General features: G+C 48.7%; 1 protein-coding gene across 9 annotated transcripts in view; it reads left to right on the top strand.

Moving 5' to 3' along the window:
• PIK3R1 (phosphoinositide-3-kinase regulatory subunit 1) overlaps positions 1-15869 on the top strand; it is a 574745-nt gene that overhangs the window by 484857 nt on the left and 74019 nt on the right. Inside the window, exons 1-2 of one of the 9 annotated variants that reach the window (XM_026019742.2) lie at positions 12536-12727; positions 15555-15615. The exons of 3 other annotated variants lie outside the window; for them this stretch is intronic. The gene's annotated coding sequence lies outside the window, so the exon portion shown is untranslated. Of the gene's footprint in view, positions 1-10588; positions 10709-11073; positions 11319-12383; positions 12728-15554; positions 15616-15869 lie in introns of those variants that run through there. 5 more of the 9 variants (XM_072750076.1, XM_072750070.1, XM_072750072.1 and 2 more) reach the window with 5 other exon arrangements.

Below are 15869 nucleotides of genomic sequence, written 5' to 3'. Positions count from 1 at the left end.
GGCTCCCTGTGTGGGGCCTGCTTCTCCCTCTGCCTGGGTCTCTCTCTCTTTCTCTCTCTCTCTCTGTCTCTCATGAATAAATAAATAAAATCTTTAAAAGAGAGAGAGAGAGAGAGAGAGAAAGGAGCTGGGTTCCCTGGCTGCCGGGTGGCGCGACTTTGGGTTGGAATAGCAGCAGTGGAGCTGAAGAGACAGAGGTCGATCGGTAGGCGAGTCTGTTGGGTGCAATGCGACACCTGGGGTTCGCGTGCGGCCGGAGGAGGGAAGCGGTTGGGGGGCGAGGCGGCTGGCAGCGGGGCTGTCCTTAGGCCGAGCAAGAGCCAGAGCCACACCTGGTCCCAGGGAAGGCGGACGCGGGCTTCGGCAGGTGCAGGTGTCGGCTCCTTTCCTTGCTTCTCTCTCCTCTGGGCCTCCCCACCCCTTGCCGCTTGTTATGCACTAAAACGATGACGGCAGGAACATCAGGAAACTACGAACCACTGAATCCAAGTCAGTGGCTTGATGGATGGGCCTCGGATCGTCCTAGAAGCAGTTCAGGGACCTGCAGCCGAGCCTTCCGAGTGGATTCACGTTTCCCAGCAGAGTCGTGGCCCTTTCCTCTCCTAGGAATTGTCCGCGTTCCTCCGTCCTTCAGGCGTCTGGTGCCGCCCGACAGAAACCGCAGCCCAACAAGCTTAAATCAAAGGAACATTTTATTCCAAGAGGCTATAGATGCATCACGCAGGTTACCGAGAGGAACTGGCAGCCGGGTTCCACGAAAACCTAAAATCGCAAACTGGTGACTTTAGGGTCTCTCGTTCTTCCAATCTGCTTTGGCCTCCCTTCTCCTCACTGATCCCAGGCCTCTTCTTGTCACACGTGAAGGGATCGGCAGCTGTTGGCTTATCGATCCCTTGGTTTAGAGCTCAGACTTCAGGGAAGCTAATCTGACTCTCATCACAGACTCCAGAGTCCCGGGAAAGGCACTCGCTGGCTCACCTGCGGCTAGTTGGGATTGGCCCACATTGACTCATTGATCCCACGTCACAGTAGTTGACATGGGTGCTCCTGGACTAGTCCTTGGGAACCGTGGTAGGACTAGGGTGGCAAGTCCTGGAAAAGCAGGGGCTCGCCAAGTAGTACAGGTTGGCCACTACATCCCAACCAAGGGAATGAACCACAAGACGGAAGCAAAAGCCATTCCAAACAGGTTGATCATTTTTACGAAATATTCCATCTCTCTAGACTGCAGTTGTTACAGCGTCTGAAGTTCCTGAGATTTCTAGAATTTTATATCAGATAGTGATGAACGTCAGGAGCCTGGTGTATTATTTGGATTGTGTAGTTTTGAGCTGATTCAACAAAGCAGGGCACTAGCTCTGAAATCATACTGATTTTAAAACTATCATTTGCATTTCTGTAGTTGGATAATTATGTAGCACAGCCCAGCTCTTCTGATTCTCCTCAGTATCTCCTTAACGCTGAGACTCCCCAAAGCCCAAAGAGAAGCAGCTGGAGTTGAGCTTTCAGTCGCACTGGGGCAAAGTATGTACTTTATTCCCTAAGAAATAAAGCAGAACGTGCTAGAGGAAAAGTCATGAAGAAGCTGGTTTTGACAGTGCGTTCTTTGGAAGCTCCAAAATGAAAATGAGGTCTGGGCAGATTACTGGTGATGAAAATGATCATAAATAAAGATCTTCCATGAGCTTTCTTATGAATGAGTGTCGAAAATGACTAGGAAATAACCAGGCCCAGTATTTGCATTGGGACTTCCTAGGGTACAGCCTGCTTTGCAGACCCTATACTTCATGTGTTTGTGACCTTTGGAATTTCCCCTCAAGAAATGTATAGTTAGGACTAACCAAATAACAGGGTTAATAACATTTATAAACTCCTTGATTCTTGACTGTCCAGTAGGCAATTTCTGTTAGTTGAGTGAGAAGTCAGGGGCTGGGAGTGCAGGCAGGCTTGAGTAGGTGAAGGCTGTGAAGTAGGTGCAGTTGGCCTTGGGGTGGCCTTCCTCCTCGATCAGCAAGGACTGTGTTTGCTCCCCTTTGGTCTCTATACTTCCCTTTGGCTTCCACCTACTAGATGGTACCTTTAATTTGTTCCAGTCTTGTTCTTAACTCATTTCAACTAATTGCTGCTGAGGTGTTAATTGATAATTGACAATTATCTCAGACACAGCAGAACTGTGTGGTGGAGATTCAGATTCTAGACCTGGCTCTGCTGTTATCACTCAGGGTGGGCAAAATTTTTCCTGTCCCAGACGCATCTTCTCATCTTTAAATCAGACACGAAAGAATTAGATCGATGCTAAGCTGTCCTCCAGATATTCAGTTGTTGGCTTCTATAACAAGAGGCTCCAGGTCTACTTAACATCTTTAAAAGGTGTGAGATGGACAGTCCTTCTTCTTCCCCAGGGTAATTCGGAGCAAGGGTCAGCTCACTTTTCTGTACAGAGCCAGAGAGTAAATATTTTAGGCTTTGTGGGCCATGTAGTCCCTGTTGCAACTATTAACTGCTGTGGTGATGTGAAAGCAACCATAGACAACTGGACTTGTTTACACAAGCAGGTGTGGCTGGAGTTGGCCTGCAAGGTAACAACGTAAACCCCCTCGTTTAGAATAAGTTGTCTGGAACCAAGTTGCTTGAGTTCAAAGCTCAGCCCTCCCAGCTCCCTAACCTTTCTGTGCCCCCCAGATGCCTTTATCTGTAAACAGTGAGAGAAATGGTACTAGACATACCTCCTAAGGTGGCTGTGGGGAATCAACGAATTCAGATGTGTTGTAAAGCACAAGGCTCAATTTATAAGTGCTGTTAACTCTTATTGTCCTTCCTCTGTTCCACCTCATTTTGTGTTTCTGTAGACTGTGTTTCTGTTGATGAGCTTGGCCCAACAACCTCTTCTGCAGGGAGGTGGTCATAGGGCAAGAGCATTCACCTGCTGGGGGAAGAAAGACCTATTCTTGTAAGGAAACTTCTCTATTCTTGAGCTTTCTGGTGGTGGAAAGTCCTAGATACAGCTAAAGCTTCTTACCAGAGTAAAAGCACATCAACGTGGCCCACCTCAGAGTAAAAGCTCTCGTGCTCACTTGTATGATACTGCTTTGAATCTAGACAAATGGCCTTGTAGCCTTCTGCAGGGTAGCCTGTTGTAAGCCAGGGAGCCTCATGTGAGGGAGAGAGTGAGCTTTTCAGACTTAGTAACCCTGGGATTTTAGTATTGCACAGGGATTGGTGAGGGAATATTCCCTGAATGAGAGGAATATTAGGATATGATTTAAATGGGCTCCACCATGGATTGAGGCATGGAGGTATGGTGGGCATGTGGGTGTGTGTGCTGACATTCATGGTTGGGTAAACAGCTTGGGAATGGACATGTATCTTTTTTTCTCTTCAAATTCAGTGATTTAAAAAATAGCAGGTTGGAGGGGGAGGGACGACTGGGTGGCTCAGTCAGTCAAGCATCTGCCTTTGGCTCAAGTCATGATCCCGGCCGGGGTCCTGAGATAGGGCCCTGTGTCAGGCTCCCTGCTCAGTGGGGAGTCTGCTTCTGCCTCTCTGTCTGCCCCTCTCTCTTGCTCGTTTTCCCTCAAATAAATAAGATCTTGAAAAAAGAAATAGCAGGAATTGCCTCTACCTTTGCCACAGAATTGTGTGGTCAAGTATTTTATGGCATTTCAGGTTTGAAGAAGTCCTGCCTTAGGTTGCATCATCAGCCTGCATAGCTTCTCCGGCTTTTCAAGTGGCACAGTGCCTAAGTTATGCGCAAGATTAGTCATCTTTACAAGGGCATTGTTGACAGGCCTGCCAGCATGTATACGAACCATAAATCTTTAATAACTCAACAGTGCCTATTCTATTTGGCCAGTATTTACCAGGCACTAGCTAAACTGGATTGGTACCAGTGAGGCCACAAGCTACCCCAGTGAGGCCGGCGCCCAAGTCAAGGAGCCTTCAGTACTTGTCACAATGCTGTCACTCAGGAGCTGGTGGCTTGGAGCATCAAGTAAATTTATAGCACAGAGTAGTTACCCAACTTCTCTAGGCCTCGGTCTCTGTATCCGAAAAGGAGAGGGGGTACGCTAGAAGCAGCAGGCTGCTCTGTGATTCAGGATTACCCGAGGAGAGAGCCCAGGTGGCCCCAGAGGTCTGGAATTCTGTGTTGATGAACCCAAATCCTCTGGGAGCTCTTCAGAGTTTCTCTTTGATGGGTAGTGATGATAGATGAGTGGATAATCGCAGTGGAGAGTTGCCTCAAAGCAGCCTGTCACAAATTCAGGATAAGGGGTGCATTAACGGAAGGGGGAGGGATCACTGAGCACAGAGGCAGCAAGAACCATAGTCCTCAGGCGGGAGGCCCAAGTGGAGATTTGCTCCTGCTACTGGGACCTGGGCCACATCACACAGGCCTCAAGAGTCTGTTTCTTCATCTATAAGACAGAAATCGTGATGCGTGCTCTGTCTGCAACCCAGGACCAGTGCATCATATTAAACGATTCATGGGAAAGTCCTCTTTAAATGTTGAAATCCAACACAAAAGCCATCGTAAGCACAGCTCCCTTCATAAAACGGAAAACAGAAGACATTAGTGGCTAAAGAAACCGATAACCTAGAAAGCATCCTAAATCATGAGTGGTCATCCATTCCTTCGGGATGCATTTTATTCATCACCAAGGAAAGGAAATCCTTGTGAACATTATGATGTATCCACCCAGCAAAGATTTGGGGTGTTAAAATAAAAGACCGTAACCGATTTTAGAAGGATCGGTCCTGTCAGAATGCAGCCTTACCTGATCCGCAGTGTTTTCTCTGCCTACGCAGCTTGGCAAGACCCAGAGGCAAGGCTGTGGGCTTGGAGCTGGCGTGGGGAGACTGATGGTAATGGGTTTCCTTTATTCTGCGAGGCTGTCTGAATACTCGGGCTAGGCTCTGTCAGAAGCACTGACAGTTCTGGACCTCCTCCAGTGGAGGGAACAAAGGCTAGGGTTTCTTTTGAAAAATTCTTTCTGAGCAGTGAGATTGTCCAACACAGTTCCCTTGATAAAGGGCTCATTATCTATCGGTATGACTTTACCCTTAATTTTTATGCTGGCAGGGCCAACATGAGCATATTTAAGCAAATCCTTTTACCCAGACAGCTGTAATAGCACCCTTGCAATTTGTGCCTGCGCTCAAAGCTTTGGGTGTGGAATATCCTCAACCATGGGTTAAATTTCCAGTTATTCGAATCAGAAAAAAAAAACCCACTTTATTTGCTTGCTTCTCATTGTATTTACACTTGTCACTCTTCAAATGCAAGCTCAATTTTCAAATAAAAAAAATAGAATGTCTCAGAATTGTTTTCTTAGCTCTACTGGCACATGCTTATGGATCTAAGTGAGTTGCTTGTATTGGAATACGGTGGTTCCAGAAGGTTGAGGAAAAGTGGCACTCAGAGAGAGAAATCTGTTGTTAACAACACATGATGTAGCAGCGTGTGTGTGTGTGTGTGTGTGTGTGTGTGTTTCTTGTATGTGTGTCACTGAGAGAGAGACAGAGAGAGAGAGCCTGTAAATAGTGGTGAAGAAAATCTTGTATCAACCAAGTCTAAGCAAGGTGATTCTGTTTTAGTGCCTAAGAGGCAAGCCCAGAGTGTGATGTTAGTTCAGGGAGCTGAAAGCTAAGTGTCCCGTAAGCTCTGTAAAAGATTTTTAATCAAAGTGAGGTAGCTTCACAGAGCCCATGCCAAAGAGTGTCAGGAAGGCAGAGGGAGACAGACCCCAGGAGAAGGTTGCTGGGCGGGAGGTATAGACGTGCTGCTTCCCAGGGAGGGATGGGAGGTATACTCCACCGGGCGCCCAGGACATTTCAAGGAGGCTTTCCAAAGCCAGGAGGAAATATTCCAGAATTTACACTGAATGTTTCCAAGGCTCATCCACATCGTGACATGGATCTGAGCTCCGTGCCTTTTTTATGGCCACATACTATTCCATTGGGTGCACATATACCACGTTTGTTCATCTCTTCTTCAGTTGATGAACGCTTGGGTTGTTTCTGGCTTTTGGCAATTGCGAATAATGCTTTTGTGAACATTGGCACGCAACTTTCTGTTTGAGTCTCTTCTTGTGGTTTTAATTTGCATTTCTCTAATAACTAAAGATGTTTAGCTTCTGTGCTTGAGTTTGTCATTCACATATCTTCTTTGGTAAAGTGTTTAAATCTTTTTCCATTTTAAAAAACTGTGTTGTTTCTTTTCATTAGTGTGCCGTGAGAGCGCCTAATGCATTCTCAATACAAGTCCTTTGTTGGATATACATTTTGTAGATGTTTTCTCCCAAGATATGGCTTTTTATTTTCACAGGTGTCATTTGAAGAGCACAAGATTTCAGCTTTATTTTAAAGATTTTATTATTTATTTTGAGAGAGAGAGAGAGAGAGAGCAAGCAAGCAAATGAGGGGGACTGTTGGAGGGGGAGAGAGTGTCTCCATCAGACTCCACACTGACTGTTGAGCCCAACGTGGGGGCTCGATCTCATGACCCTGAGATCAGGACCTGAGCTGAAACCAAGAATTGGATGCCCAGCCAACTGAGCCACGCAGATGCCCCAAACATTTCAATTTTGATGAAGTTCAGTTTATCGGGTTTTTTTTTCCCTTTGATAGTTGATGCTTTCTGTGTCCTAATTTTTAAGAAATCTTTTCTAAACCAATACCCTCTTTTAGGAATTTTGTAGGCTCTGAAATTTTTAAGTTTTTAATCCATTTCCAGTCAATTTTTTATATGGTGGCTATCAGTACTGAAGTTCATTTTTCTTTGCATGTGGTTGTCTCATTGTTCCATGCCTGCTGATGTTTTAGCACCAGTTATAGACTGGCAGCCTGGGGGCCTTTCACTCTGTCCCCAAATCTGGCTCTGACTTCCTCAGACTCTCAGAGGTTCTTTCTGAATCACACTTGCATACTATTGTTTCAACAATCACAAATACAGGAATCTGTATTGCATTTCCTTGAACCTTCCAGCCCTTTCTCCTTTGCTGAGTGCCCACTATGTACCAAGCAGTCTGTTAGCTGCTGGAGTTACACAAAAATAAAAAGAAGCTGTCCTTGAATTCAAGAAAATAACTACACAAAAATTTGTTTCTGTGTTTCACATTTTATCAACTCTGAGATTATTATAGTGTAACCTTTTTTTTTTTTTAAGGCCAGCTTCTTATTTCAAGGGATTTGGGGGCAGATACTGAGTAAAATATAACTGACACTACTAATCCAAGTGACTCATTCAATTGCATCTCATACTGGTTGACTTATTGAGTCTTCTTCCCAACAGTTTATGAGGGTTAGACAGGGATGCCTAGAGAACAGATGATGATCAGAGAACTTGGGGTACAGGTGATTATGATCGGGCACGTTCTCTGGGTACAATCAAGAAGTTGCCACTCTTTCTAGTACTTCACCATGGTTAACAGCTTGTTCAAGCTCAGAAACAACAGAACAGGAAGTATAGTACTGGTGGCCTTATGAATTCTCTGCTTGGAAGCTTTCCAGCATTTTTTTTTTCATGTTTCTTTTAGTATGTGTTTAACCTAGTTAACCCACAATAGTGGAAGATCTTAAGCTAAGTAATACAAGGGTTGACACTCCCCCACCACCACCCTACCAAGCATTTCAGTTACCAAGGCAGGAGAGAGGAAGAATTAAAATAATAGGCCAAATTTCTTAGTGTTGGGCCCCAGGGTGGCTTGCGCAGGGATCTCACCCACTGCCCTCTCTCAGCGGTTGAGTGCCTGCAATGTTTGGTGCCGTAGAAAATGGAAGACTGAAAATACATGGGCCTGTAGACCAGCAGTTTGACTTTCCAACAAGTTAGTTGTCCTCTTGGGTGTCCTTTTTCTGGTTGAGGTCCACTTAGTTTTATAATGTAAGGCATCATAAAGCCATAAACTGGTGGTCATTGCACATATGTGGCCTAACCTAGGTTTCAAAAAATGCTGAATTAATCACCAGCACTTAGTAATTGAGAAATTGCCAATCAAATTTTGGGTTTCCAGCTTCTCTGTGAGAATTAGAAGGTCTGCAAATCTGGGCTCACATTCCTGTGTGGTATGCTAGTACCAGCTGCTTCCCATAAGCCCAGTCATTCCGGCTCGGCTCCGGTCTCTCCCAGCTGGCTTTCCTGATGACACTTTGCTACCTGGGTCCCCCAGGGCAGTGGTTCTTAGTCCTGGCTTCACATTGGAACCACGTGAGGGACTACAAAGGCCACAATGATGCCTGTGTTCTGCCCACAGAGGTTTTGATATAATCTCTCTGGGGTACAGACCAAGGCATTGGGATTTGTGAAAGCTCCCCAGGCAGTTACAAGTGCTGTAGCCAGATTTGAGGACCCCTGCTGAGACAGAGCCTTGCAAACTTTAAATTGCACATCAGTCACCTGGGGATTTTGTTAAAATGCAGATTGTGGCTGAGTAAGTAGGTCCGGGATAGTGCCTGGGATGCTGCATATCTAACATGCTCCTAGATGGTGTCAGCCCTGCTGGTCTCTGGCCCTCTTGTTGAGAAGTAAGGTTCTAAGGCATTTGTTATATTTATTTTATTTTACTTTTTGAATTCTAAACTACATCCTTGGGTTTAGAGTCTGAAGGAATTGTATTCTAGCCCTCACTTTATTACAGTAGCTGGGTGATGGTGGCAAATGAGAGTATCCTACCAGTCGTCTTTGGAGAGGACACTTAGCTTGCTGTGGCTGCTGGAAGCCTTTCAGGGTGCTTGGGGGTCCTTGTCTCTCTTAGGTCTGACTTCCAGTTGCCAGTTGTATATGACATCCCTGTCTTCCTTTGGGAAATTGTACATCCTCTGACACCTTGATCTCTTTGGTGGTGGCACCACCTGCCAGCCAAGCCTTTGGCTGCTATTGATGGAAGGGTGGCGTTTCTGGGCCCATTTGAGCATTTCCTTGCAGCAGATTTCAGCTTGTGTTCCCAGATGCCCTAGGCCCAGAGCAAAGTCTTTCAAACCTTAGTTTCCCTGAGACTACTGGGAAGGCTTATTTAAAAAGATTGCTAGGCTCCAGCCCCAGCATTTCTAATTCAGTAAGGATAGAGAAAATGCATTTGCAACACACCCCAGGAGAGAATAACGTGGATTGCACAAAGACCTTAGAGGTTCCCCTTGGCCTCACCACGTGGCTTCATATCCCAGTTACATCTTGCAAGCCCAGATAAGATTTTATTCAGGAAAAAGGTTTACTTTAAAGTTTGAGTACTGGTGTTTTGTTGCTTTTTATTATTTCATAGAAATCGATGGAAAATGAAAATTAAGAAAGCTAATGTTAGTGATACGGGGGGCAGGTGTCAATATGGATGAAACAAAGACTGAAATTACTGAGTTTGTCAAAAAGAGAGCCCCGTTGTCCTCCCAACACACCCCCTTTGGACTTAGGCTCTGTGGTTCAGTGCGATGGAAAATATTAAATATAAATTGCTGAAGACCATCTTAAAAAAAAAGGAAGGGAGCTCAATTAAAGATTTCATGATTTTTTAAGTTTGAGGGGAATAGATCCCCAACCTAACGGTACATAAGTACCTTTCCAGGAACTCATCGTGTGTAAGAGGAGGAGGCGGCTGGCAAGGTTTCTTCAGATGAAAGCCTAAAGGAAACTAAACATCACAGCAGTTACAGCTCAACTTATTGGGTTGGGTCAAAGTAATTCTACAGGGTGAGACTCTTCACTTATGGAGTGGAGGCAAACAACACATGAGGCCCTTCATTTCATAGAGTAGGTGGAAAGGCCACGGCTTGGGTGAACTTTTAGATAAAGTGGATTCTTAAACATGAAGGTAGCTCTCTATTTCTCTGTCTGTACAAGAGACCTGTTGGAGTTACAGAAAGGCCGGGACCCAAAATGTCAAGTAGGACTCACTTTCCTGTTAAGAGTGTGAGTCGCCTTTAAAAATGATTTTATTTTTGGACGATACTCAGGTTTCAGGATATTCTTTACTTCTGACACCCACAGGAATAAAAGCACCAAGTTCAGGGTTTGACAAAAGTCTAAATGCTTGTTAAGAAAAAAAAAAAGGAAAAAAAGAATATCCTTGCAAGAAAATTAAGAGCTGTAGAAAGGGCTCAGAAGTGCTGATAGAGGAATCTGGGAATAGACGTTTAAAAAGCAGACCCCTACCCAGCCTAAGAGTAAAGGGCAGACTTAACACAGGTTGTTGGCCTTCCACCTTGGCCTCATTGTTAGGTCTGAACCAACATCAGGGTTTTGTTGTTGTTGTTGTTGTTGTTGTTGTTTTAGCAACTTAGTAATGATTCTTGGTGGAAGAACCTGCATTTGACATCAGGTTTTCGGGACGTTGTAATTCCCGGGAGCTTGCACTGCCCGCACCCTGAGCAGCGAGAGGGGCCGCGGTCCGCCCGCCCGCCCCACATCTGCTGGCGGAGCCGAGGCTGGCAGGGACCGGCCGGCGCGCGCCCCCGTCCGCAGACGCTTCCCTGTCCGCGGGCCCGCCTGGCTCCCGGCGGCGGCGCGGGCTGCAGGGGCTCGCGGCGGGCAGCGGCGCCCGCCCCTCCGGCTCCGGGTCCACCCTGCCTTCAGCCCCGGGCGCCACGCGGGCGGCGCGGCGGGGACTGCGGGGCCTCCTCGCGTCGCCGAGCCGGGACCCGGGGCGTCCCCGCCGCCGGCACTCCGCTGGGGCGCTGGGGGCTCGTCTGCAGACGCCCCGGTTAGGGACGCAGCCTGCAGGTCGGGGCTCGTCCTCCACGTCCTCCGGGCCGGGACACGCCGGCCGCGGCCGTGGGGCGGGCGAGCGCGGAGCAAGGCGCTCCCGGCGGAGGCAGCGCGCGGCCCGGGTGCCCGGGGCATCCCCGCGGCGGGGGGGGCGGGGGGGGCGGGGGGCGGAAGGCCGGCGGGGCGGGCGGCAGGAAGGGTCGGCGGCGCCCGAGCTCCGCCCCTCCGCCGCCAGCCCGCGGGCCCGCACGGTGAGTGGCAGCGGCCAGGGGGCGGCGCCAGCGGAGGGGGCGGGGCCGCGCGCGGTGATTGGCGGCGGGCGCGGGGGCGGGGCCGGCGGCGGGGCGGGGCCGGCGGCGGGGCGGGGCCGGGGCGGGGCGGGGGTGGGGCGGGCCGCGGGCGCTGGAGCTGCCGGCGGACGGGCGGGCGGCTCGGGCGGCTGCAGCGGAGTCGGAGCAGGCGGCGGGCGCGGCGGGCGCGGTGAGCGCGGCGGGCTAGCGGGTCGGAGGCGCCGCGCTCGGACCGGGGACGGCGGGCGGGTCGGGGCCGGGTCAGAGGCGCGTCGGAGGCCGCCGCCGCTGCAGCCCGGGCCCCCGCGGAGGAAGGAAGCCGGCCGGCGGGGGAGGTAGGCGGCGGCGGCGGGTCCGGGTGTGTGTGCGCCCGGGAGGGGGAGGCCGTGCGTGCGCGCGGCGGCGGCCGCTCTCTTCCTGTCACCAGCCGCCGCCGCTGCAGAGCCGAGCCGGGAGGGAAGCGGGCCGCCGGCCTCACGGGTTCGCGGCCCGGCCCTGCGTGCTCCGGCCGCCCCCGAGCTCCCGAGTCTCGGGCCCTGTTCGGCGCTGGCCCTGCACGCCGCCGGGCTCCGAGCGCCCCGAGTTGCGGGCGCTGCGGGGCCGGTCCGCACCCCTCCGCTCCCGCGCACTTGGGAGGATCCTTACGGTCGCCGGCTGCGGTTTTCCGGGGTCCTTCACCGAGGAGAGCGCGCAGCCCGTTGCCCTGGAGTTAGCGGCGGGAGCGGAGCCTTCCCCGCGTCCTCCGGCTGCAGCGGGGTCGCTGCCCGGGCCCATCCGCGGGGCGGGCGGGGCGGCGGGGGTCCCCGGAGCTCGCCCCGAGCCCCCGCCCTCCGGAGCTGCCGGCCTCGTCTTCCGGGGTGGGGGAAGTGCGCCTCGGGGCGTCTGGGGCCGGCCGGGCCTGGGCCGGTCGCGGGAGGCTCACATCGAGCGGGGTCCTCGGAACTGCCCGGAAATCCAGCTCTCGGGCGCGCGGGGCGAGCCTGGAGGGAGCTGCCCGGCGCCCTGGAGCCGGCCGGGGAGGGCCGGGCCGTCGTGGGGGACCGTCGGGCCACCCAGCCCTGGCACTCGGTCCCCCAGGGCAGGAGGTGCCCCGCAGATCCCAGGACAAAGAGCCCCGGGGAGCCCAGGCCGGCCGCTCCGCACGGACCCACCGGTCCCCGGGATCCACACGCCGGTGGCCGGAATTCCAGCCCGAAATGCGAGGGTGGGAGTGGAAGGGCTGTCACACGAGTGCACAGCGCGTGTGAGCTGGACCTGGGGGACAGTCTTCGGCTTCCCTGAGTGCTATTAATATCAAAAAGGTCTCCCTTCCACCCGTTAATCCCCGGTGGAGCTGCAGCACCGTTGGTGGTTTGAGTTTACTCTTCATCTGGGGGCTTTGGAAGCGACACGTTGGTTTTTTTTTTTTTTCTTCTATTTTCTTTTTCTGTCCCGTTCCTCTCCTCTTTGTCATTCAGTGCGAAGTAGGACTGGATAAAGCAGTTCCGGGTTTTGAGAGCAGCAGAAGACTGTCATTTCAGTGTAATGAGGTTCAAGTTTTTAGCTGTGAGGCGGGACATTCGCCAAGCTTATTGACCCGGGCTTTTATGTTGGATTCTATTTTAATGTTTCATTAGCTATGGGTCGCGTTTTGCAACTTTAAAGACGGGTAGAGAAGATGGGAGAAGACGGGAGAAGACAAGTTCATTTCTAAGGCATGCTGTTACGGTAATGGATCTTCAAGGTGGGAATCATTGGGAATTTGGTGAGTTCTCCCCAGAAGGCCACAGATGGGTTTTTATCTTTAAAAAAAGAACCTCCTCCCCATATGGGTTTTGATAGGTTACACTGTTCTTGAAATACAACAGCTAAAAATCAGTAGAGGGTAGTTTCTTAGAAACAGAAGTTGCCTACACTTGGGGGAGCAAGTGTTTTTGGTTGTTACAAAGAAAATACCCTACGATTAGTTTGAGGGGCGGGGGTGGTGTCCCTCAGAAGTTTGAGAAGGTGTGTTTGGTTCAGAATCAAGCTTTTTTACTGGAAAGGTCAGTAGAGGAAACTACCTGCTTTGCAGAATTGTTGGGTTGTGTCACTGCTGGCCTCTTCAGCTTTTATATGCCAGTTGCAGGTAGGTCCTAGATAGTGATCATTTTTTTCATGACAATGTGTATAGGTTTTTCGGTGATTGGAAGGAAGATACCTGTATATCATATTGGCTTTCCAAGTGTGACGTGCTTTTGCTTTTTAACTTCCATCTTGATTTGGAACTTGTTCTTGTCAGTTGCATAACAGAACTCTAGTGTACACATGTCTATCTGCTCTTTTATCTGCTTTTGTAAAATGATGTTATCACTGTGTCTTCACATCTGTGATGCTGATAGTGTGAAAAAGCACTTCACTTCCCATCAATTAATTGTCTTAACCATTTTTCGAAATTTCTATTTATTAAGATCGGGAAATCCCCATAGCATAAAGTGACTTTTGGGGGACAGAAGTGGTACAGATACGTTATAGTGAATACATATTCTGGTTTGGTAGTGGTGCCTTGTAGTATGTGTGCATTTATCTCCTGGAAATGCCGAGTTTTGAAGAGTTTTGTATCTTAAATGCAAACATACACCAGCTGCCCAAAACTCGTGTTATTAAAAGTGACCATACGTGTAATTACACTTTTCCACGAATTCTGTGTAATTTTAAAGTACCGTGTTGGTTAGAATGTCCTTTTTTTTTTTCCTTAGGTAGTTCAGGGATCAGGTTCTAAAAAGATACCCACTCGGAAAGATTGTCCACTTGCTCATTAAAACAGGGACAATTTCAGTTCACCTTTTGTTGTGTTTGCATTTTGTGATCTCCAGAATGCATTGTATTTAATAAAGAGATGATGAATGAGCATATTTAAAGAAACTGATTTTATGGTCAGGTATGTGATAAAAAGCTGAGATAATGGTTGCATTTGTGGTTTTGTTCTTAATTCTCTCACCTGTGGGCATACACCATGCAGAAGAAAATGGAAAGTGCTTTTCTCTGTATGTTACACGTTTTAGACAGGCTCCCCACAGATCTCTCTGTTTGGAAGGGCACAGGGATTTGCCAGTGAACTCAAGAGAATGGAGCCTCTTAGTGAAGCTCTCAGAAAATGAGGTTACTTATCAGTGGAAGGAATGGCTTATCAATTCAGTTTTTTACCTTAGAAGGCACAAGATAAATTATATAAATTTTTAATCAGTAACTTGGGTTGTAAGTAATTTTTAAAATATTCATATTATTTATTGCTTTTTTTTGTCTGGCTCCTCCACCTACATCAATGTGATTTCTTGCTATGCCTCAGCCCATCTCTCTTACTGTAATTATTTGCCTAGAAGAATGGCGATTAAAGGCCATTTCATGTGCATTATGCCAAATGAGCTGAAAAATAGGCGATGTAATTACTCATAAACTTGTCTGGCTTATGTTAGTTTTTTTTTTTTCTTTCCTCATGTATACAATGAGCATAGTATAGTTTTTGCTGAAAAAAAAAATCCTGCTATAAAAACATCTTTGGAGATTTTACCCTCCCAGCATTGTTTTCCTTAAAGTAAACCAAATACATACCCACAGGCACCGGTAGTCAAAATAGGTTCTGGTTAAGGATCACCCCCAGAGGGTACTGGCCAAAGTGTGAGGAGACTCCCCCAGTGTTCAAGAGTGAGTTAATAAAGCGCGGTGCCTGTGCAGGCAAGCCTTGCCCCTCCCCTTCCTGGCTGGACCTCACGGTTCAGACCCTGAACCCAGTGCCCTGCAGGAGCTAGGGCTTAAACCTCAGGCGGCAGCTACCTTTAGTCCCTGGAGGACCTTTTTTTTCCTCTTTGAGGGCAGCTAGGGAGCAGCCACCTAACCCTGTTGAAGAGCAGCATTGGCCCCTCCCCTGTCTCCTTTGCCCTGACCTCTCTGGAGCCACCCCTCTCCCTGGGGCTCAGAGACAACTAGGTGGGCAAAGTCCACAGGCAGCCTTTTTGTCTCTCTTTATTCTGAAAAAGAAGTTAAAGGGACAGCCGAGAGTTTTATTTGGGGCTAACTTGAGGATTCCTTTACAAGAATTTGCAAGCTTTTAGAAGCAGTGAAAAAAAAAATTCCTAGCAAATATTTCTGTTTCAAATATGAATTGTATAAATGGCAGTAAGAGATGCTGGATACTAGTAGTGATGACGGTAGTAACGACACAGCTGTGTGACATCAAGCAGATTGTTTAACTTTTCTGTGCTTGTTTCCTCATCTGCAGAATGGGGATGGTCATTGCAGTAAGGGTTCATTGAGGCCATCTGTGCAAAACTCTTAAGAGCTGCGGCTGGCCCCTAGTAAACACTGTGGTAGTGTTAATTATATTAAGCTCTAATTATCAAGCACAGAGCTAAGTACTTCACATACGCAATTTCATATAATCTTCCTAGTAACTCTGGGAGGTGTACGTTTGCTTATTGTGTGTTTCACAAATGATAAAATTGTGCCATGGAGAGATCTGAGTAACTTGCCCAAGGTTAAAAATCCCGACAGGGATGGGGATGGCTGCCTGCATCTGAAGCTCAGTGCTTACACTAATCTTCTCATTACTTTAGGGTTGATCTAACTTCGCTCTAACTTGGATTTCTATGATGTCCAGGACACTGTATTTGAAAGGTGAAGGGATTTTTATTTTTAAAATATTTTATTTATTTGAGAGAGAGAGCATGAGCAAGAGGAGGGGCAGAGAAAGCAGCAGACTCCCTGCTGAGCTAGGAGCCCAACGTGGGCTCCATCCCAGGATCCTGGGATCAGGACCTGAGCCGAAGGCAGATGCTTAACCCACTGAGCCCCGCAGGTGCCCCAGAAAGGTGAAGAGATTTTTCAGTGATGGTTTGGTTTTTTAGGACTCTGAATTTAGGCTGAGAGCC

The sequence above is a fragment of the Vulpes vulpes genome, chromosome 2 (assembly GCF_048418805.1).
Source record: "Vulpes vulpes isolate BD-2025 chromosome 2, VulVul3, whole genome shotgun sequence".
Classification (NCBI taxonomy): domain Eukaryota; kingdom Metazoa; phylum Chordata; class Mammalia; order Carnivora; family Canidae; genus Vulpes; species Vulpes vulpes.
This window is presented reverse-complemented; position numbering and strand designations above follow the sequence as displayed.